This window comes from Mesoplodon bidens (assembly GCF_964165515.1).
Source record: "Mesoplodon bidens genome assembly, chromosome: 7".
Classification (NCBI taxonomy): domain Eukaryota; kingdom Metazoa; phylum Chordata; class Mammalia; order Artiodactyla; family Ziphiidae; genus Mesoplodon; species Mesoplodon bidens.
This window is the reverse complement of record NC_138164.1, coordinates 55,762,356-55,784,501: the sequence shown is the minus strand read 5'-3', so window position 1 is coordinate 55,784,501 and position 22,146 is coordinate 55,762,356. Positions and strand designations below refer to the sequence as shown.

At 40.5% G+C, this 22,146-nt stretch overlaps 1 protein-coding gene across 1 annotated transcript in view; it reads right to left on the bottom strand.

The window, feature by feature from the left end:
* STK33 (serine/threonine kinase 33) overlaps positions 1-10,033 on the bottom strand; it is a 169,076-nt gene extending 159,043 nt beyond the window's left edge. The window contains exon 1 of the mRNA XM_081239357.1: positions 9,842-10,033. The gene's annotated coding sequence lies outside the window, so the exon portion shown is untranslated. The remainder of the gene's footprint in view (positions 1-9,841) is intronic.
* Between the last annotated feature and the right edge of the window lie 12,113 nt (positions 10,034-22,146).

Genomic DNA, 22,146 nt, shown 5'->3' with positions numbered 1-22,146 from the left:
AATCTGCCTCCAGAATCTATTGATCTAATCAGTATAGTCACTGCCTGCTTCATTTACTGAATCACAGAATTATTTTAGGCTGAAAGGAATTTAGATGAAAAAAAAAATGCTAGTAAGAAGGAGGACCAAAATTAAAGACCAAAATCTGGTACCTTGTCTTCTATACTTGAACAACCCTTCAAATACTTGAAAGCAGCTGTCATACCCTCCCTTCCCGCCCTAACCAATCTTCTTTCCAAGGCCAGTTCCTTCAATGACTTATCATATAGGGAGGATCTCAGAACAAAGTCCTATATAAGTGACCTCCGGTAATTCAGACATGTTCTTTCATGTCTGACGGGCCAGCTTAGACTGTGTCTTCAGGGGATAAATGAGTGGCTATCGGGAGGAGGCTGCCCCCAACAAGATGAAGCCTCTTGAGCCTCACTCTTCAACCCCTCGGTTACTCTGCATAAGGCAAGCAAGAGGGACCTGAGAGACACAGCCCTGGAGCAGAGCCAATCAGTAAGTGACTGTGGAAGAAGATGAGAAGAGAGGCTATGACTATGCCAACATCAGAAACACCAGGGGACAGCACCTGCAGTTCAGGGGCCTTCCCCTATACCTGGCCTTTCTCCAATAGCACTCTCTCCACTAGGTCTCAGCCAACCTAATGGGTCTTTCCTGTTTCTGACTAAGCCCTGGGGCAAACAGGACAGAGACTCCTCCAGAGAGTATATAGCCACAGAGGGAGTTCTCCATGAGGATAAGGTCATAATCCTAAAGTAGACAGGCAAGTAACCTAGGATGATATTAAAGTGGCAGGATGCTATAACAAGAGAAGCAGGCTGGCAAAAGCCCAAAATATTAGATGCTTGGGGAAAATGCTAAAGACAAAAGACAAAGAAAAGGATTTTTTTAAGCTAGGCTTAAAATAAGAAGAATAAAACCAAGACAGTTGTTAATTCTTAACTACAAATTATGCTTCTGTCTTCTCCATCCAAACTGACCTCAAATCTCAGCCCAGCATAACAGGCTCTTTGTAAAGCTGGGCACTGCTGGCCTGTCAGTCATTGTCTTCTACTATTCCCCTGGATATCAGCTTCCTTAAAGACCTACACTCTTCCCGACCTCCAGGCTTTTGGGCCTGCTGTTCATCCTGCCTCAGATTCCTTTCCCCTTCTGCTCATCCTCCCTTGACTGCCCCAAGCAGACTAGGGAGTACTCTCCTCCAGCTCCAACAGCACCAATCCATGTGTCTCTTCCAGCACCTCCCATGGGATATGATCATTTCTTGGTTTGCTTCCCTCCAAAACAGACTGTAAGCTCTCAAAGACTGTATCTTCATATTCCAAGAATCTAGCATAGTCTGGCTCTTAATTTAGTAAGTGAATGAATCAAATGAGGGAAGTAGGATAAGTAAGGTGACAATCATGTGCCAGGCTTTGTCTCATGTATGTCTTTTATCTCTTCTCTACTGACTAATGACAGACATACAGAGAACAGTGCCTGAAACACACTAAGTGATCAATAAAAACTGACTGAATAAATCAAGTGAATAAACATGAAAAGAGCTTTGACAGATTCAGCAAAGTGATATAGTCATGAGTATGAAGGACCCTTCCAGTGCTAAGATTCTATGGAGTTTTAAAAAACTGTACTTATACAAATTTCCCAGAAGATTTGGAAAAGAGAAAAGGGAAACTAGCATTTATTGAGGAGCTACAAATTTGTTAGGTACTTTATATATGATATTTGATTTGTTTGTCATAATAATCCTGGGAAATTGGGATTATAATCCCCATTTTACATATAAAGAAACCAAAGATAGAGATGCAGAGACAAAATTTGAACTCAGGTGAGCCTGACCCCAATCCTAATCTTTTCCCACACTGCACACATGAATCCCTGGGAGAAACACAATTCTCCCTTCCCTATCACTCCATTCCAAGGAAAAGGAGTTCTGAAACAAGCCAAGGCTCAATCAGGTCATGATTCCAGAGGGTAGAGCTTTCAGTGGGAAGTATGAAGAGGTGAAAAAGCTCTACCTTCCCTTGAGAATACCCCTCTTTTCCTTGTCGAAAGGTTCACTACTCTTCCCATGTTCCTCCCATGAGTCTGGAAGGAAAATTGTAGGACCTCTCCAGCTTATAAAGGGCCTCTCCAACGCCTCTTTTACTCTTCCCATTCCCCAACAGGTCAAGTGGCAATCAAGTTATAATTCAGAGGAATGATGGCAAGGAGAGAGCTATGTGGGTCTACTTGAGAGGCCTTAGATTAGAGGGGGAAGCAGCCCTGAAGCTTACACGTCCCCTGCAAGCCTATTCACCAAGTTATAAGTCTACATACAAATGGTAACCAAAGTCCTAACTAGCAATACAGATATTTCTTTGCCTAGAATGTCTTCTGTGTAGGATGGTGGCATCTAATTGAGGTGACAAGGAATCAGCCAAATTTTGTTTCAACAAAACATGACTCACAAGTTGACTTAAACAAATGACGTGAGGTGTACAACAAATGGCCCTGGGACAACTGGTTATCCTCATGCAAAAGAATTAATTTGGACACCTACATCACACATATACAAAAATTAACTCAAAATGGATCAAGGCCTAAATACTAGAGCTAAAACCACAAAACTCTTAGGAAAAAAACATACGAGTAAATCTGACCTTGAATTAGGCAATAGTTTTTTAGATATGTCATCTAAAGCCAAATGACCAAAGTAAAAACAGATATATTGAACTTCATAAAATTAAAACTTTTGTTCCTCAAAGGACACTACCAGGGACTTCCCTAGCAGTCTAGTGGTTAAGACTCCATGCTTCCATTACAAGGAGCATGGGTTCAATCCCTGGTCAGGAAACTAAGATCCCACATGCCACAGGGCAAGGAGGCCAAAAAAAAAAAAAAAAAAAAAAAAAAGACCCTACCAAGCAAGCAAAAAGACAACCTACAGAATGGGAGGAAATGTCTGCAAATCATATGTCTGATAAGGGTCTAATATCCAGAATATATAAAGAACTCTTCCAACTCAAGAATAAAAAGAGAATCCAAATTTAAAAAATAAAGGAGTTAAATAGATACTTCTCCAAAGAAGATATACAAATGGCCAAAGATGTTCAACATCATTAGTCATCAGGAAAATGCAAATCAAAAGTATAATGAGATACCACTTCACACCTACTCAGATGGCTATAATCAAAATGATAGACAATAACAAAGGGTTGGGGATGGTATGGAAAGACTCCTCATACATTACAGATGGGAATGGTGCAACCACTTTGGAGAACAGTTTGGCAGTCTTCAAAAAGTCACACATAGAGTTACTGTATGACCAGCAATTCTACTCCTAGATATATACTCAAGAGAAATGAAAAGATATGTTCACACAAAAACTTACACACAAATATTCATAGCGGCATCATTCATAACAGCAAAAAAGTAAAAGAAGAAACAACCAAAACTGCCATCTACTGAGGAATGGATAAAAACAATGTGGTATATCCATATGATAGAATTTTATTTGTTTATAGAAAAGAATGAAGGACTAATACATACTTCAACAGAAATGATTCTTGAAAACATCATGCTAAGTGAAAGAAGCCAAATGCAAAAGGGCCCATACTGTATGATTCCATTTATATAAAATGTCCATAATAATAGGCAAATCCATAGGGAAAGAAAGTAGATTAGTGTTTGCCAGGGGGTGGGGGAGGGGAGAATGAAGAATGACTGCTAACGGATGCGGGATTTCTTTTTTGGGGCGATGAAACATTCTAGAATTAGATAGTGGTGACGATTGCAAAACCTTGTGATCTACTAAAAACTTAATTTTATACTTTAAAAGGATGAATTATATGGTATGTTAATTATATCTCAATAAAAAAAGGTGAGCTGCAAGTATAAAAATGAGCTAAGTGTACACATTATAACATGTACCATCAAAGAGATAAAACAGAAAAGCAATTAAGTTAACTTGAAAATCACTGCTGCACATTGGTGTTTACTTAATAATAACAAATATGAGAAGTATTGCATTTTATTGCCATAAACTGCATACCAACATAAAGAAGATTAAGAGGAAAAATTAATTTGATTCCATGAAAAACTTCCAAGGATAAATATTTGCTTTCTTCCCAATATCTCAGCTGGTTGGAAGCTGAGCTCCCTGGAGCAGATATAAGAGCCTCTATGTTAGATTTGCTGACAGCAAACAGACTTGAAAGAATTCAAGTATAAGAAACTGAGCCTCAGACACGCTGCCTTTGGTAAATGGTAAATGGATTCTCTCCCAGCAAGCTCTGTCACTGCAGACAAGCATTCCACCATGATAACGACAAAGTAACAGAGTAGAACTTTCAATTACCAGCATCTCAACCTTAGAGACTGGATGAACATCTTCCATAAGGCTTTTCTCAGATTCTCTGAATGAATGTGTGAGTCCAAATGACCAGTTTTTCCAGGTGAACACAGTTCATGTCAAGAATATTGAATCACAAGCAAACTTTGTACACATACAATGTAAAAGTAAAAACATAAGACAATATTCTAGAACTATGCCTGGAACATCGTAGGCACCCAATAAATACTTGTTGAATAATGTTTATATAGTTAATAATATCTACTACATAATTTAGATCAAATACTAAGGCAAACAGTAGCAGTATTTCTAAATCAACTTATCTTCATCAATAAAGTTGTTTTTTTCTTGCTTTATTCCTGATGTTATACTACACCCTTATTGAGAGTCAAACTGAAAAGTCAATGGTTATTAAGAAATAATTAGTCTAGGGGCTTCCCTGGTGGCGCAGTGGTTGAGAGTCTGCCTGCTAATGCAGGGGACACGGGTTCGAGCCCTGGTCGGGGAGGATCCCACATGCCGCAGAGCAACTAGGCCCGTGAGCCACAACTACTGAGCCTGCGCGTCTGGAGCCTGTGCTCCGCAACAAGAGAGGCCGCCATAGTGAGAGGCCCGCGCACCGCGATGAAGAGTGGCCCCCGCTTGCCACAACTAGAGAAAGCCCTCGCACAGAAACGAAGACCCAACACAGCAAATAAATAAATAAATAAATAAATAAATAAATAAATAAATAAGCTCCTACCCCCAACATCTGATAAAAAAAAAAAGAAATAATTAGTCTATCATAAGTAGAAAGGATATTCTGATTAATTCTAAAAGTTACTGCCTCTCATCTTACAAACCTTCCTGAAATAAAACAACTTTGGGTTAATAAAACTGCAGGAATTTGTGAGGTGGTTAGTCTTTCATGCACCCTAAGATTTATTTTAATTAATAAACTAAGAAAAAGATATATTGATACAGTTTAATAATAAGTTGTTTACTCTTCACATTCTGGAACCCTAAGACAGATCAAGCAAAACACAATTCACCTCATTGATCCCTATTGGAGCTCAGTAGGAAGGGAAATTCTTTCTGAAGCACATATTAAGGCACACTAACTTACCAATGCCTAGAAGGTCAGCAATTAATTCTACATTACATTTTCCCTTTTTTTTTTTTTTTTTTTTTTTTCTTTTTGCGGTATGCGGGCCTCTCACTGTCGTGGCCTCTCCCGTTGCGGAGCACAGGCTCCGGACGCGCAGGCCCAGTGGCCATGGCTCACGGGCCCAGCCGCTCCGCGGCATATGGGATCCTCCCAGACCGGGGCACGAACCCGTATCCCCTGCATCCGCAGGCGGACTCTCAACCACTGCGCCACCAGGGAGGCCCCATTTTCCCTTTTTTAAGCCTCTTTTAAAAACAGGGAAATAATTTCTCAGAATCCAACAACTGTGGGTGCTTGAAATACTATATAGAATCATCAGATGGATAAAAGAAGTACAAAATCTCTTCAGAGATCACATCTTTTCCTCTTTCAGGACACTCCTAAAAGTCTCTAAGGATACCATTCTACAAGTTCACAATCTATGACAGACGGTCAGAAAAAGTCTTCATCAGTTTCTTTTACAGCAGTATAAGCTCTTTTCTTCTTCTATCTTCAAGGAGACATGAAGATGACATGAGTATCACCCTTTACATCATCATCTTTTAGGTTTTTTATTGGAAATCACACTACTCAATTCTCTTTCACTTTCATTAACTCTTCCTTGATTTGCTGACGTCACAAAATAACATTTTTAAAGAAAATGTAGTTTGTTAACTGGTCTCTGCATGAAAAAGACTTTCTAAGCATAAAAAGCAATGAATCAAAAAAGAAAAGGTTAACGAGTAAACAACATAAAATTGTTTTAATTTCTATAAAAGAAAAGCCATCATAAATTAAAAGAAAAGGCAACTGTAGGAGAAATGCCCCAATATGACAAGCAAGGGATAATATCCTTACTCTATAAAAAGTTCACACAAATCAGTGTCTGGCCAAGACAAGTGCCCCCTACCCCATCCTGCATTCCCCTCCTCGTCCATACAAGATGTTGCTAGGTCCCTACAAAAAAAAAGAGGTAACAGCTTCTTTCTCCCAGCTTTCAGGATCACTGTGCCTTTTTTCTGCCTTAGTCCTTTGCTTCCTACCCTGATGCCCTTTTTCTTCTCAGCCCTGTTAGCCAGGAGATTCAGATAAACAGCCTGATCTTGATTTCAGATTTTCCCCAAGATCCAGCCTCTGAAACACTGCTTTCTACATTGCTCTGTAACCTGCAGGCAAGTAACAACTCACCCCAGGCTCCAGGGATACCTTATCCAACTAATTCCAGCCAAAGTCCAACATACTGGCTCCTGCCTGGGCTGGGGAGGCAGAAATCAAACAATTAAACAATTAAGAAAAAAACTGAGACTCCAATATAAAAACCGTCAAAAGCTTGTGCAGGCAATCTAATAGCTAATAAGATTTTTAATGCTTTAACACATTAATAATGGAAGATGTGAGTTAAAATGAGGTACCATTTTTAATCTGTGAAATTTGTGAAGATTTAAAAAAAAATAATAATGCTAACACAGGTGTCATAAAACTGATAGTAGGATGGTAAACTGGTATACTCTTTCTTAAGGTGGCAGCATGTGTGAAGAGCATTTATCTGCCCTTTGACCCTGCAATGCCATTTTTAGGAATTGATCTTCAGTAATCAAAAATCTAGTCAAAAGATTTAAGTATAAAGATATTCATCTCTACATTTTTGTACGTGAAATGTAACTATCCAATAGTAAGTAAATTGCAAATAAATTATGCTTTGTCCACAGTGTGATTATGGAGCCAATAAAAATGATATAGTAAGAGCTGACTATTCTATAGCACTGATTAAGGACCACTAACTGCCCTAAGCAGTTAACATGTATTCAGTCATTCACCCCTCCAACAACATAAATGGAAACTGTGAGGTAGGTAGGTGCTAGTATCATCTCCATTTCACAGTTGAGAAATCGGAGGCACAGACAAGTTATGTAATTGGTTCAAGGTTACACTGGCAGACTCACATGCCCTTTTCTGAAATTCTAAAATCCAAAAAGCTCTGAACACCACGTGTTCTCATAAATTTGTGGCAAATTCATTTGTTGGCAAAACCTGACCTGAACTGAAGCAAAAGTATGTATAGTCTTTACTTACCCCACTTTGAGTGAAGTTATCTTACTAAAGAAAACAATGCATTTGATTACAGAGTGCTGCCCCAGGCCCCACTAGAAGGGATGCAGTTTATACACCATGTTGTCTTTCTATAATCTGAAAAATTCTGAATTTTAAAGCACAGATAGGCCCGTGAGTTTCATATAAGGAATTGTGGCAGAGCTGAAATTCAAACCTATGCATCTGCTTGGCTCTGGAGTCTGTGCTCTTAACCACGACGGTTATTTTGAGAGCCTGTTTAATGGCATGGCAAAATTCTTATAATTAAAATATTTAAGTATTTATTAACTACATACTATGTGTCAGACACACAGACAAAATTAAAATTGGGACAATGCTACTAAGGACAGATAACTGGTGTCAGAAGAGCCTATACCCTAAGGGGGCTTGTCCTAGACAGACTGGTCAGTGGCAGTTTTCCTGAGGAACCATCTGATCTGAGAAGTGAAGAATGAGCAAGAGTTAACGAGAAGAGGGAAGAGCATACCTAGAAGGAGAAGAGCATATGCAAAGGCCCTGTAGTAGGAGGGAAAATAGAGACAAAGGACTCAGAGTCAGTGTAACTGGAACACAGAGAACCAGGAGAGCCTAGTGTAAGATAAGGCTAGAGAGGAGGTAGATGCTACAGGACCTTATAGGTGGCGTAACCATTTGCCCCAATTTGCCTGAGGGACAGTCCCAGTGTAAATAATAGCACTCTCTTTTACTCTCAAAGGTATCCTGGTCTATATGATAAAATATATGGCCATCCAATTTATCGGCCACATTAAAGAGCTGTACTTTTATCCTAAGAGCAATAAGAAATCCTGATGGATTTTAAGTGGCAGGGGGGCAGAAGAAGGGTATCGTAATGAAATATTTTCAAAAGATTAGTCTTGCTTCAGGGCAAAGAATACTGAAAAGGATAGGGTGAATACCTTTAGACCAGTTTGGAGGCTACAACAGGAGACCAGGCAAGAGACAATGGCAGCTTGGTCTAGGGTGACAGTGGTAGAGACAGAAAGAAGTGGGTGGAATTGAGTTTGGTTTGAACGTAAAATAAACAGACCTTGATGATGATTTGCACATGGAAAGAGAGTCCAAGACTTCTGGCTTGCAAACTAAATGGATGGTGTTATGATTCACTAGAGATTTACATGAGCTAGAAATTTAAATATGTGAGGCATCTGCATAGCAGCTGTAATTTGAAGCAGGGGAGCCTGTAAGAGTGTCTAAAACCAGAAAAGTTTAGGTTCAAAACTTGCTGATGTTTCTTTCCATTGGCAGAGCCCTCTTCCGATGCATGACCCCATTTTCTGGTTGAATACTGGAGCTGTTTGGTGGTTAGACAAAAGAGAAGGTCCCCCTTGCCTGGTGATATGGGACAGGGGGAATCAAACCACGTGCAGCATGTAAACACCCGTTACAACTAAACCCCAAGTGCTTGATATTTACTGTTCACAAAGCAGTCTCACATACAGGCTCCTTGGAGCCCACAACACTTTGTGAGAAAATGTGGTCTGCATTTACGGATGAGGAAACTGAGGTAGAGTGCTTAAATTACCTGTCTACACAGAGGCTGCCCTTATGCCATACTATCTCCTCAAATGTGCCATCCACTGTGTGCAAGCAACTACACTAAGTGCTGTAAGAACTACCAAATAATGAGGTCCTACTAGGTGCCAGGCTCTAGGAGATTAAAAAGAGAGAGAGGGGCTTCCCTGGTGGCGCAGTGGTTGAGAGTCCGCCTGCCGATGCAGGGGTTCGTGCCCCGGTCCGGGAGGATCCCACATGCCGCGGAGCGGCTAGGCCCGTGAGCCATGGCCGCTGAGCCTGCGCGTCCGGAGCCTGTGCTCCGCAACGGGAGAGGCCACAACAGTGAGAGGCCCGCGCACCGCAAAAAAAAAAAAAAAAAAAAAAAGAGAGAGAGAAAAGAATTAAAAAAAAAAAAAAAAGCAACTTCAGAACTTTTAAGGATGTGTTACACTTACCCTAGAGTACATTCGCTTTAAATTTCAAAAAGGTTCACGTCCCAAGGTGGGGTCGAGGTGAGAAGATGGAGATGAACCGGGCAGCCAGGGACCACCCCAAACACCGACCCAAGGAGAAATGAGGTCCCAACGTCTGGGCCCCGGGAAACACCAGGAAGGGACGGCGGGGGCCACCAGCCGACTGGGCAGCGGAGGCCCAGCTGCCCGTTTGCCAGCTCGTTGCCAAAGCAACGGCCAGGTCGGCTTTAGCCCGGGGCCTCCCGCCCACTTCCGCGGGGTCCGCCCTGCGCCGCAACGCCAGGGGCCACTCACCCAGGCCGTCGGGCGGGCTGGCTCCCAACTGGCGCGCACACTCCGCGCTGGTGGTTGCCAAGTCCGGAATTCCGCACCTGGAGAAACTTTTCGGCCGGCGGGGCAGCCTTAGGGAGCTGGACGGCGGCCGCGTCGGGACAAAGCGCGTCGGCTTGGCGCGAAGCCCTACTCCCCGCGGCGGGGCTGACGAGGAGGGTGCTCCCAGGTGTGTTCGGAGGCGTTCCCGCGAGCAGCTCCTCTTAGCGATGGACCTAAGTCTGTCTCGGGGACAGAGAAGCAGACATGTTACACTTTATAACAGTGATATCACAGTACTGAGGTGATGTCCAGGCTAGTATTCTCGCTCAGGGCTCGAGGCCTCGTGGTCCAGCTGGTTGGAGCTGGGACTGTAAGCCTCGCACTGCAGTGGGTTCCGAGCTGGCCTAAAAGTCAGGGAAATGAGTATCAGTGCTGGGGGGAAGGCCGCCGGAGTGGAGGGTGTTTGTCCCCACAGAGGCGCTGAGAAGGCTCTTGAGAGATCAAATGACAATTACCAGGAATATGTTTTAGCCACAAAGCTCTGTGGAACCATCTGAATGCGTGCCCCCCTGCAATAGAGGCTAGAAATGCGGGCTCCAGCTGTATGCTAATGTATTTCTGACCTGAACTTAGGAATGGCTTCTGTGGACACGGGTCTTGCTCTCTAGCAGCTGCCGCGGGATTGAGGGGACGAGGGGTGGGCTCAACTCTCCAGATACTAGCCTAATTATTCAGGCAGATGTCCTCTAAAATTTATTTGATTAATAGCCAAGAACTTGATACAGCAGGTCGATTCATTTTATTGCTTAGAGGTAGAAGTCCACCTTTGGCAACGGGTTCCTCCTGTCAGCTTCATCTGAAAACTAATAATGGCCGTGGTAAGCAACCAGTAACTTCAGTTTTGGAAATTTTCCGAACACAAAAATAATCCCCACCATGTCCTGTACTCTAGAACTTTGGGGTATTGGCCAGACTTTGTTCTGAAGAAGTACAGAACTGTTGTCTAACAAGGGTCTGGAATAGCCTGCAAGAATTTTCTCTCTGTCTCTCTCCCCCAACCCTGCCTCTATCCAAGCATGACTGTTAGTGCCACAGTGTCCAACAAAAGAAGATAAACTCTACCATCTGCTTCATTGAGCTGTGAAGTGTGTGGATCTCCCTTTAGTCAGCAGCTATGTAGTCTTACACTCCACAGCCTTACCAAGAAATAACTTTGAACTGTCCACTTTCTCATGCCTGTGAAAAGCCTGGTGGAGAGAAACTATAGTTGTGGAGAATTGTTTGAAAGGCATGCAGATGACCCCCTCCTCTACATAGTTTCTGGGTCAAGTGAGTTCCAAACCTGCTACATATCAGAGACATCCGGGGAGTTCTATTTGTTTTGCTTTGTGTTTAAATACAGATTCACAGGACACGCTTCCAGAAATTCTGATTAAGTAAATCTCACGAAACCATTTTTAAAAGATCTTCATATGAGCTTGATACAAAGCTAGATTGGGAACCACTGGGCTATGTTTTATCCTGAATTAAGCCAGACCATCAAAAAGCTGTTTGTACCACTTTTTCTTCACCCTTACAAAATTGTCTCTACCAAGTCATGCTTTACCCTTATGCCATCTGCTTATATTGAGATGCTATTAAAAAAAGATACGCATGACACCTCTGAATTTACTGGAGGGATTATTTTAAGAATGATGTTTATTACATCCCAGTAGCAGAATCCTACCATATTGCCCAGCCCAGGGTTTTTCAAGTTTTTTGGATGATAATCCACCAAAAGAAATATGTTTTACATTATCACCCAGTACACAGGTACCTACACATTTAATAACTAAAACAAGTTTTATAAAATATTACCCATTCCACATGCATTTTATCGCTTTTTAATGCTGGTTTCCACCCGTTTAATGATTTATTGACCCCTAGATGAGTTGCAAGTTGCATTTTAAAATCAGCAGTATAGGGACTTCCCTGGCGGTCCAGTGGTTAAGACTTCACCTTCCAGTGCAAGGGGTGCGGGTTTGCTCCCTGGTCAGGGAGGTAAGATCCCACATGCCTCGCGGCCAAAAAAACCAAACCAATAAAACAGAAGCAATATTGTAACAAAGTCAATAAAGACTTTAAAAATGGTCCACACCAAAAAAAAATCTAAAAAATTAAAATAAAAAAATAAAATCAGTAGTATAGCCAGATATCTTTTTCTGGAAACTAGCCCTGATCCTCAGACAAACTAGGCCACCTGTCCACAGTCTATTGCTCCAATAGCAGTACCAGAGCCAACCCAATCACATCTTTCTCCCAGGAATTTGGAATTAGGACTGAGAGATTTTAGTTTTTCTAAATCTAGGTAGCTAACATAGAAACATAGAATGCTGTAATATTGAAAGTCAGAAGCTATCCACAGACACGCCTTCCCATCATGTGGCCTGGAGAAATGCAGAAAACCAAGTTGCAGGAAAAATGTGAAAAGAACAGGAAGGATGAAAGAGATTCACAAAGAGGAGAGAAGAGACCAAAAGTGTTGTGACAGCTTTCCATCCCTGATCATTTTATTTCTTGAAATGAGCTGCATTCCTGCCTTTGAATTCCAAATCTTTATAATAAGATGCACTCTTTTGCTTAAGCTGGTTCAAATGGCTGAGTTTCTGTTATTGCAACCAAGATGAATCTAATTATATTGGTTTTATATGGCTTTTTTTTTTTTTTTTTTTTTTTTTTTTTTTTTTTTTTTGCGGTACGCGGGCCTCTCACTGTTGTGGCCTCTCCCGTTGCGGAGCACAGGCTCCGGACGCGCAGGCTCAGCGGCCATGGCTCACGGGCCCAGCCGCTCTGCGGCATGTGGGATCTTCCCGGACCGGGGCACGAACCCGTGTCCCCTGCATCGGCAGGCGGACTCTCAACCACTGCGCCACCAGGGAAGCCCTTATATGGCTTTTGTAACAAATCACCACAAACTTGGTGATTAAACAATCTAAGTGTATTATCTGGCAGTTCTATAAGTCAGAAGTTTGACACAGGACTCACTGGACTAAAATCAGTGTCAGCAGGGATTTGTTCTTTTCTGGAGGCTCTAGGGGAGAATCTGTTTCCTTGCCTTTTCCAGTTTCTAGAGGTTACCTACATCCCTTAGGTTCATGGCCCTTTTCCTCCATCTTCAAAGGCAGCAATATTGCATCTTTCTGACCGTGTTTCTGAGGTTACATCTCCCTCTGATTCTAGCTAGGAAGCTTCTTAGCTTTTAAGGACCCAAATGATTAGATTGGGTCCACCCAGAAATTCCAGAATAATCTCCCCATCCCAAGGTCCTTAGCTTAATCACCTCTGCAAAGTGCTTTTTGCACAGAGAGTAACATTCCCAGCTTCCAGGAATTAGGACATGGACATCTGGGGGAAATGTGGGGGTGGATCCACACTAACATACAATCCCTCTATGCCTTAATGTATTTCAATCCTGAGTGTCAGGGAAAAAAATCTTTTTCTCCTTGAAAAACTGATTTCCTTATAAAGAAACCAAACCATGAAATTGATCACTTTTCCCTTTTCACCTTCGCTTCTAGGAAGACAGGAACCAAACTTGCAGCTCAACATTAATAATTTTGTCAAACTCTACTGCTTGCATATCAGTGTTACAACTTGCTTCTGTTCTCTCTCTCTTCCATTCTCCCTCATTTCTACCTTTTTTTTCCCCATTGTATTGACTGTATTATTTTAAGCTGCTTCAGATATTTTGACTTGTTGTTTCCTCGGCTTATAAGGCTCTGTCCCCATACCTCCTCCACAAGGCTGGTTCCTTTTCATCATCTATATCTCAGCTCACATGCCACCTCCTCAGAGAAGCCTTCCCTGATCCCCCTATCTAAAGTAGTCCCTCCCACAGTCTATCACATTACTTTACTTTGTTGTCCTAGAGCACTGAACACCATCTAAGACAATCTGATTTTTTTTTTTTCTTCCCTCACTGGAAGTTAAGCTTCAAGACAGTAGGGACCCAGGCTCTTTGTTTATCGCTTGCTCCCAGTACCTGGAACAGTGGCTGGCAGTCAGTAGCTATTTAATAAAAAACCATGGCATTAGTAAATGAAAGAATGAATAAAGGAAGGGCAGGAAGAAGGAAAGAAGAGGCTTTGTAGAACATGTTGATATATAGACAGATAGATAAATAGGCAGATAGGCTGACAGATACACAAATATTCATTTCTGATGTGAAAATGTCACCAATATTTATAGGGAAGAACCAGAGAAACTACACAAGGAAGTAAAACATAACTCCCTACAATATGTTCATAGAGCTACTGGGTTTTCTTGGGGGAACCCTTTATGTAAATACCTTAGACAGAAAGTTTCTTGAAGTTTTCCAGTGGCTCAAGGCAGCTACATTAAATATCCAGGCTGGTTACCATGTCTGAAGTCATCAGTTCTCAGTGAGGTGATGGATTGCAACACCATGACCCCTAACAACAACAAACTCTTGACACTGCCAAGGGAGCTCAGTCTATTCCAGGGGTTATTACTGCACAGCAATCGGCTCTCATTCTAGTCCAGTAATTATCAACGTCACCACTGGCAACAAGTGTTATATGCTGTTTACTTAAACACTCTATGGTAACGTCATTGTTACAATGCAATATCAAATTGCTTGACATTTAAGAAGAGAGATCAGAATCGAAGTTTGTCAATATAACAAAACATAGAAGCAATTAGTATAGTTTGTTCCAGGGTTTGTTGACCCTGTTAGTAAAAATACCAAAGTCTTGGAGGGAAGAGATGGACTTCAGTTTTCATAAGTCAAGAAGCAGTTGATTTACACATTAATTACAATTTATCTCTGTTATTCAAAAGACTTTTAAAAGACTCTATATCACAAAAACATCACTCCATAATTTTTCTGTTCTATAAGATAAATTATGATATTTTTAAATCATTATGTGTTATATTAAGATTTCTTAAATTGGGGGACATGTCTTTGAAAAGTGTATAATGCAAAATGTAACTTTATCCTAATGATAGCTCTTTGATTATTGGTAGGCTCTACCAATTTATACAAAGTCTTTCCACTTTTCTCTTCTCCTACCTTGACAAAAGTAAAACTGTACCTTATCCCCACAGCTCAAAAGGAAATAAACATTTAGCAATTAACTCAGTTTTTCTGATCAACTGTGGATGTCTGACCCAGCCTCCTTTTCAGATAAAACGAGTAGAGTTCAGGTTAGTGCATGCCAAAACTAAAGTAATGGTTCATAGAGTTGAAGACTTGATATTGTTTAGATGGAAATACTCCCCACATTGATCTACAAATTCAATGCAATCCTTATCTAAGTTTCAGCTGCCTTTTTTGTAGAAATTCACCATCTGATCCTAAAATTCATATGGAGATGGAAGAAACTCAGAGGAGGCAAAACAATGTTAAAAAGAAGAACAAAGTTGGAGGACTCACACTTCCTGATTTCAAAACTTACTACAAAGCTTTAGTAATCAAGACTGTCATATTGGCATAAGGATAGACATATAAAACAACAGTATAGAATTGAGAGTCCAGAAGTAAAGCCATGCATCACTGAACAACTGACAAGGGTGCCATGGCAATTCAGTGGGTGATAGGATAATCTTCAACAAATGATGCTAGGAAAACTGCAGGAGAGTATATTTGAACCTGTACCTCACACCATATACAAAAGTTAACTCAAAATGGATCAAAGACCTAAATATAGGAGCTAAAACAATAAAACTCTTAGAAAAGCCACAGTTATAAATCTTCAAGACCTTGGATTAGGCAATGGTTTCTTAGATATGGCATCTAAAGCAAAAGCAACCACAGAAAAAATAGATAAATTGGACTCCATCAAATTAAAACTTGTGCTTCAAAAGACTATCAAGAAAATAAAAGACACCCACAAAGTGGGAGAAAAATATGTGCAAGTCTTATAAGTGACAAGAGTCTAGTATCTAAAATATATTAAGAATTCCTCAACTCAATGTAAAAGTGGGCAAAGAATTTGAAGACATTTTTCCAAAGAAGATATACATAAAGCCAATAAGCACATAAAAAGATGCTCAATATCATTTGTCATTGGGGGAATGCAAATCAAAACCATAATGGGGTACCACTTAATACCCATTAGGATGGCTAGAATCAAAAAGACAGACAATAATATATGCTGGTGATGATGTAGAAAAATTGGAACCTTCATACATTGCTGGTGGGAATATAAAATGGTAGAGGTGCTTTGGAAAATAGTCTGGCAGTTTATTAAATAATTAAGCATAGGGTTTCCCTTGTGGCACAGTGGTTAAGAATCCGCCTGCCAATGCAGGGGACACGGGTTCGAGCCCTGGTCCGGGAAGACCCCCACATGCTGCAGAGCAACTAAGCACGTGTGCCACAACTACAGAGCCTGTGCTCCAGAGCCCACGTGCCACAACTCCTGAAGCCCGGCGCCTGGAGCCCGTGCTCCACAACAAGAGAAGCCACCGCAAAGAGAAGCCTGCGCACCACAACGAAGAGTAGCCCCCGCTCACCGCAACTAGAGGAAGCCCGCGCACAGCAGTGAAGAACCAACGCAGCCAAAAATAAATAAATAATAATAAAATTTAAAAAAAAATTAAGCATAGTTATCATATGACCACTACCCAAGAGAATTGAAATTACATGTCCACACAAAAAATTTATACACAAATGTTCACAGAAGCATTATCCATAATAGCCAAAAATGGAAACAACCCCAAATGGCCATTAAATGATGGATAGATAAACAAAAAATGGTATATCCATACAATGGAATTGTATTTGGCTACAAACAGGAATGAAGTATTGATACATGCTACAACATGGATAAACCTTGAAAACATTATGCTAAGTGAAAGAAGCCAGATGCAAAAAGCCATATCTTGTATGATTCCATTTATATGAAATGTCCCAAATAGGCAAGTCTGTATAGAGAAAAAGTAAATTAGTGGTTGCCAGGGACTGGGAAGAGGGAATGGGGAGAGACTGTTAACAGGTATAGAATTTCTTTTGGAGGTGATAAAAATGTTCTAAAATTAGACAGTGGTGATGGTTGAACCACCTTGTGAATATACTAAAAACCATTGAATTTTACACTTTTAAAAAGTGAATATTAGGTATATGAATTATGTCTCAACTTAAAGAGTAAAGTAAAAAAAACTAAATAATACTTTATATTTCATGGATTCTAAAACCCACATTGTTTTCACTTTTTAAACTTCTTTGAAATTGGGTTGCATAATTGATTACATATTACTATTGCTGTCAGCCAGGTAGCAGTCCTGACATGTGTAAAAGTCTTCCTGAAGGACCAAGAAAGTGCCAGCATCTTGGTGTCTTAGTTTTCACAAAATACAGGTGATATTCACTCACCTAATATCATCAACTCTGTTCCAGGCACTGTTCCAAATGCTTTCTGTATTTTAACTTATTCAACCCTCACGACAGCTCCATGAGATAAATACTGTTATTATCCTTATTTTACAGACAAAGAAACAAAAGTACAGTGTGCTGGAGTGATTTGTCCAAGATCACACAGCTGGTACGTGTGAGTCCCATTCAGGCTGTTCTGGTCCAGAGTCTGTGCTCCTAACCATTAGTCTTCACTGCCTCACTTACCTGTTGAGTGCAAGACAGCCATTACTGTCAACGGTCTTCAAGGATTCCTACCAAAGTTGGCCAAAAGAGTAACGAAAGCTAATCATGAGTCTTGCAGTGGTTCAGTGATTAAAAACACCATTCATTTGGAAGTTTGACTGGTTCATTCAAACATCTTTTGGCTACGTCTAAGGGAGTTCACAGCCCGGAACTTCATTTACAGAGCTCAGATAAGAGGGAGTAACCGCTTCCTGCTTGACTTACAAGGTGAGTAAAGGGAGCTGGAGCTTTAGTCCAGACCCTCCTCATTTTCCCCAGCTGACTGCAGAGACTGACCTCCTTCTCCTATGAGCCTGACTGGGTAAGGAACAGGGCAGACCAGGTCCCAGAACGGGGATAGAGGGATGAAGTCTCTAACTCATGCGTGAAGGGTGTGGAGCCAGAGGAAACACCACCAGAAGCCATCTCAGGAAGAAGTGCAGGATCAAACCTGAGGCACATATTCCACCTCCCTATTACCTGACATCCAACCTTGCTGATTTAATGCAAAGTCAATCGTTGGAAGATTGGAAGGACTCCTGAGGATTCAAGGGTGTATAGCATTCCAGGCTCAGGAGAGAAAATGGATTGTATAACTTCCAAGAAACTATAGGCAGAAAGAAAGGATAGCTAAGCCCTCCCTGTCCCCATTCTGCCAAGGCCCTTGCCACACCCACCCCAGCTGAGCCCCTTGGATACCAGATGCCTCTTTAAGATGACTGGGGAAACCTAGCCGAAGCCAGATTGCTTCCAACAAGCTGACCTCACAGACACACTCAGTTCCTGGAGGCCAGAGTGAGGTTGGAGACTAAACTCAGAGCCCTTCACTGCCTCTCCACATCCCCTTACAGAGGCTAGCAGTAGCATTTTCCAGCCATGAAGTAATTTCACCTCCTCCAGCTTAGGCCTCGGCCTCAGAGTCCAGAAGCCAAACACAATCCTTTCAGTAGAGAAAAGACGGAAGCAAAGAGGACAGCAGACACACCCAAACAAGGCCGGGTACCAGCTCTGAACTGTTGCATAATGGAAAGAGGAATGGGTGGGCAGAGGAGGTGCCTGGAATCACCATCCTTTAATACATTTTTTTCTCTTCTTAAATTTTCGTTTGGTAAAAATTTCAAACTTACAGAAAAGTTGTGAAAATAAAAATAGAAAGAATACCCATATACCCTCTAAACCCAGATTCACCTATTAATATTTTACCCCATTTGCTTTATTTGTATCCTGTATATATTTTTTTCTAATTTTTTCTAATTATTTTTCTAATTAAATATATAAATATATTGAAAAAATACAATATAGATAAATTATATTAAAATATATTTACGTATTTAAATTATAAACAAATATTTTTTGCACCATTTGAATGTAAGTTACATTATGGCCTTTTACTCCTAAATACTCCAGTGCATATTCCCTAAAAAAAGGGTAATTTATTATATAACCACAGCACAGTTATCAACTGTAGTATATTTAGCATTGATACAATACTGTAATCTACTGTCCATATTCCAATTTTGTCAGTTGACCCAATGATGTCCTTTAAGCATTTCCCCCCTTCCACTACAGGACCCAGTTTAGTCCTGGATATTGCATTTAGTTGTCATGTGTCTTTAGCCTTTTTTAATGTGGAACATTTTCATAGCTTTTCTTTGTCTTAGTGACATAGACATTTTTTTAAAATCCAGCCCCCTATCCCCTGACTTTAACATAACGTTCCTCATTTTGGGTTTGTCTGATGTTTCTCCATAATTAGGTTCAGAGTATGCATTCTAGGCTGTGATATTGGATGGGTAATGTGTCCTTCTCAGGATATCACTTCCGGATGCACGTGTCCACCTGTCCCTCACTGGTGACGTTATTTTGATCACACAGTCAAGGAGTTGTCTTATTTCTCCACTGTTTAATTACTGTGCATTTTTTTCTCCCTCACAACTAACGAGCCATCGGTAGAGAGGCAATTTAAGGCTGTGCAAATATCCCGCTCCTCATCAAAATGTCTCCCTAGCACACTTTCCTGACCTTGCCAGAGAGCTAAATGAGCACCGCTGGCGCCATCTATGGGACTTCTGGCACACTGCAACAAAGGGAATGGGCTGTGGATCCTCCCTCACTCCTGCCACTTGTCTGGCGCCCAGGAGCTATTTTGGCCTTAGACATTTTGAAGGAAGAGCTTTTTGAGACTTGAGTCACAAGGCTTGAGTTCTAGCTCTGACAACGCCACCAACTCATGAGGAAACTGGGACAAGTCCTTCTCCTTCTCAAGACTTCAGTGTTCCCAGTAAAATGGGAGGTTGGATGACAAAGACCTGATTTCATTCATTCATTCAACAAATATTTGTTTAGCAACTACAGGCACTGTTCTAGGATCTGGGCAAGATTTCTGCTTTCAGGGAGCTTACACCATATGAGGGGTGACCTAGACAATGTAAGAAAACAAATTAAGGAAATGGATAAATACACAATAGTAGTAAGTGCTATGCTGATAATAAAACAAGATTGTGAGAGCAAGTGCCTGGGGTCCAATTTAGACTGGGTAGTTAGGAAAAACTCTCAAAAGAGGGGTTTTGGCTAAGACATAAAAGATGATATTTGAAATATACCATGATAAAAGTTTAAAAATACATATAAAAGTAGTTGTATAAGTATAAAAGCAGTACAGCATTTTAACACCAAAGTTTGGGAAAAAGAAAAATTATGCATAATGCTACCACCCTAATATATTTTAGGATAATAACATTTTATATATTTGCATTTGTATCTTTTTTCTTTTATTTTACATATAATTCTGTTTTGCTTTTTTCAATTTAGCATCATCTCCTAATTATTTTCCATGTTGTTATTCTAGATGCAAACATTGCATGCCTCATATCCCATTTGTTGAAATTATTTTCCCTTTTTCCCCTCCCAAGAACAGTTCAATAAACATCCATGTCCCCTTCATCTAGATTTACCAATTGTTAACTTTTTGCCACATCTGTTTTACTTCTCTCTAATAATGTAATATGTAGTTTTTCTACCCCTGATAGTTGCAGACATCATGATCTTTTGTCCCTAAACACTTTAGCATGTACCACCTAAAAACAAGGCCTTTTTCCTCTGTAACCACAGCTCAAAATATTGCTCTCAGGAAGCTTAATATTAATACAAATTATCAGACGTATTAAAATTTCCCCACTTGTCCCAATAATGTCTTTTCAAATGAGCTCGATAATTATTTTAACTGATATCTCTGCTTTATGAAATACTTGAGAGGTTTCTCAAGCCAGAAGAAATTTAGAATTTCTTTCTCCCTTTATGTATCTTCTGACTCTGTTGGATTCCTAATTCAAATAAAGACTTTGAGAGTCTTTGTCTCAGTTCAGGTATGCCTATAGACTCTTTAAATATCATTTTTAATTATATCATATTAATTATTTAACCATCTTCTATAGGCTTTTCATTGTTTCTAGTATTCTACTATTACAAATCTTGATCACACCTAAAAAGTAACATAAAAATTAAATATAAATAATAACACTAAAAATAATAAATCCTAATATCATCAAATATCCTGAGTTTTCATCTTTTCCCAATCATCTCATAATATTCTTTAAACCAGAATGCAAATAAGTTCCATACTTTGCAATTGTTTTATATGCCTTCTTAAGTATCTTTAGTCTGTAGGTTTCCCCCCCATCTCTTTTTTTTTTTTCCCCTTGCAATACATTTGTTGAAGAAACCAGGTCATTTGTTCTGTCATTGCTCACAGACTGGATTTTACTGATTGTGTCCTTGTGATGTCAGTTTAAATGTTCCTCTGTTCTTTGCTTTTCCTCTCAATTGGGAACTACATCTGTAAGTTGGTAGTTAAATCTAGAGACTTGATTAGATTCAGATTCTATTTGTTTGGAAACACTTCATAGATGAACTTGTGTATCAGGAGACATGTAATGTCTGGATGTCTCTGTGATATGGGTAACCTTGGATGGTCACTGCCTAGATCCATTCATTCATTGGGAGTTGAAAAATGGTGATATTCCAGTTTACCAACCCTTCCATTATTAGCTTGAAAACTTCTGAAAGAGATACTTCCCCTTGCAAACAAAGAAGAACAAACAGCATTGCTCACCACCCAGTTGGACAAGGATTAAGCTATCAGCCACAGCAGGCACTGACTTGACATGCACCCTGAGAGGAATTCAGGATGAAAAACAGGATGAGGCACTCTGTGCTTTGGAAAAGCAGGGCCTAGATAGTTAGGTCAAAATGAATGACAAATATTCATTACAGTGTCCTTGACCCCCACAATGGCTAGAAACCATTGGGCAGAGACGAGCACTAAGGTGAGGTAACTGGGGGATATCACTATATAAAGGATATTCCTAAAGTGTTTAGCGTCCAGAAGTGGTGGGCATTCTTAAGATGCTTTTCCCCCTAACTCTCCTTCAGACTTGCTGCCTGTATTTTAAAGAACAGGATGTGTTCACGCAATAAGAAGCAGAGAGCTGAGTTCTTCCCTAGAGAAAAAGCTCCCCAGTCTACTCTTCCCCACCTTGTGTCTTAACGATGTTGGAGTCTGGGGGTGAGAAGACCATGAAGCATGTTCAACCATCTCCACTCAAAAAACACTCCAGGACACAATTACTGGTAAAGAAAAGTGCTATCT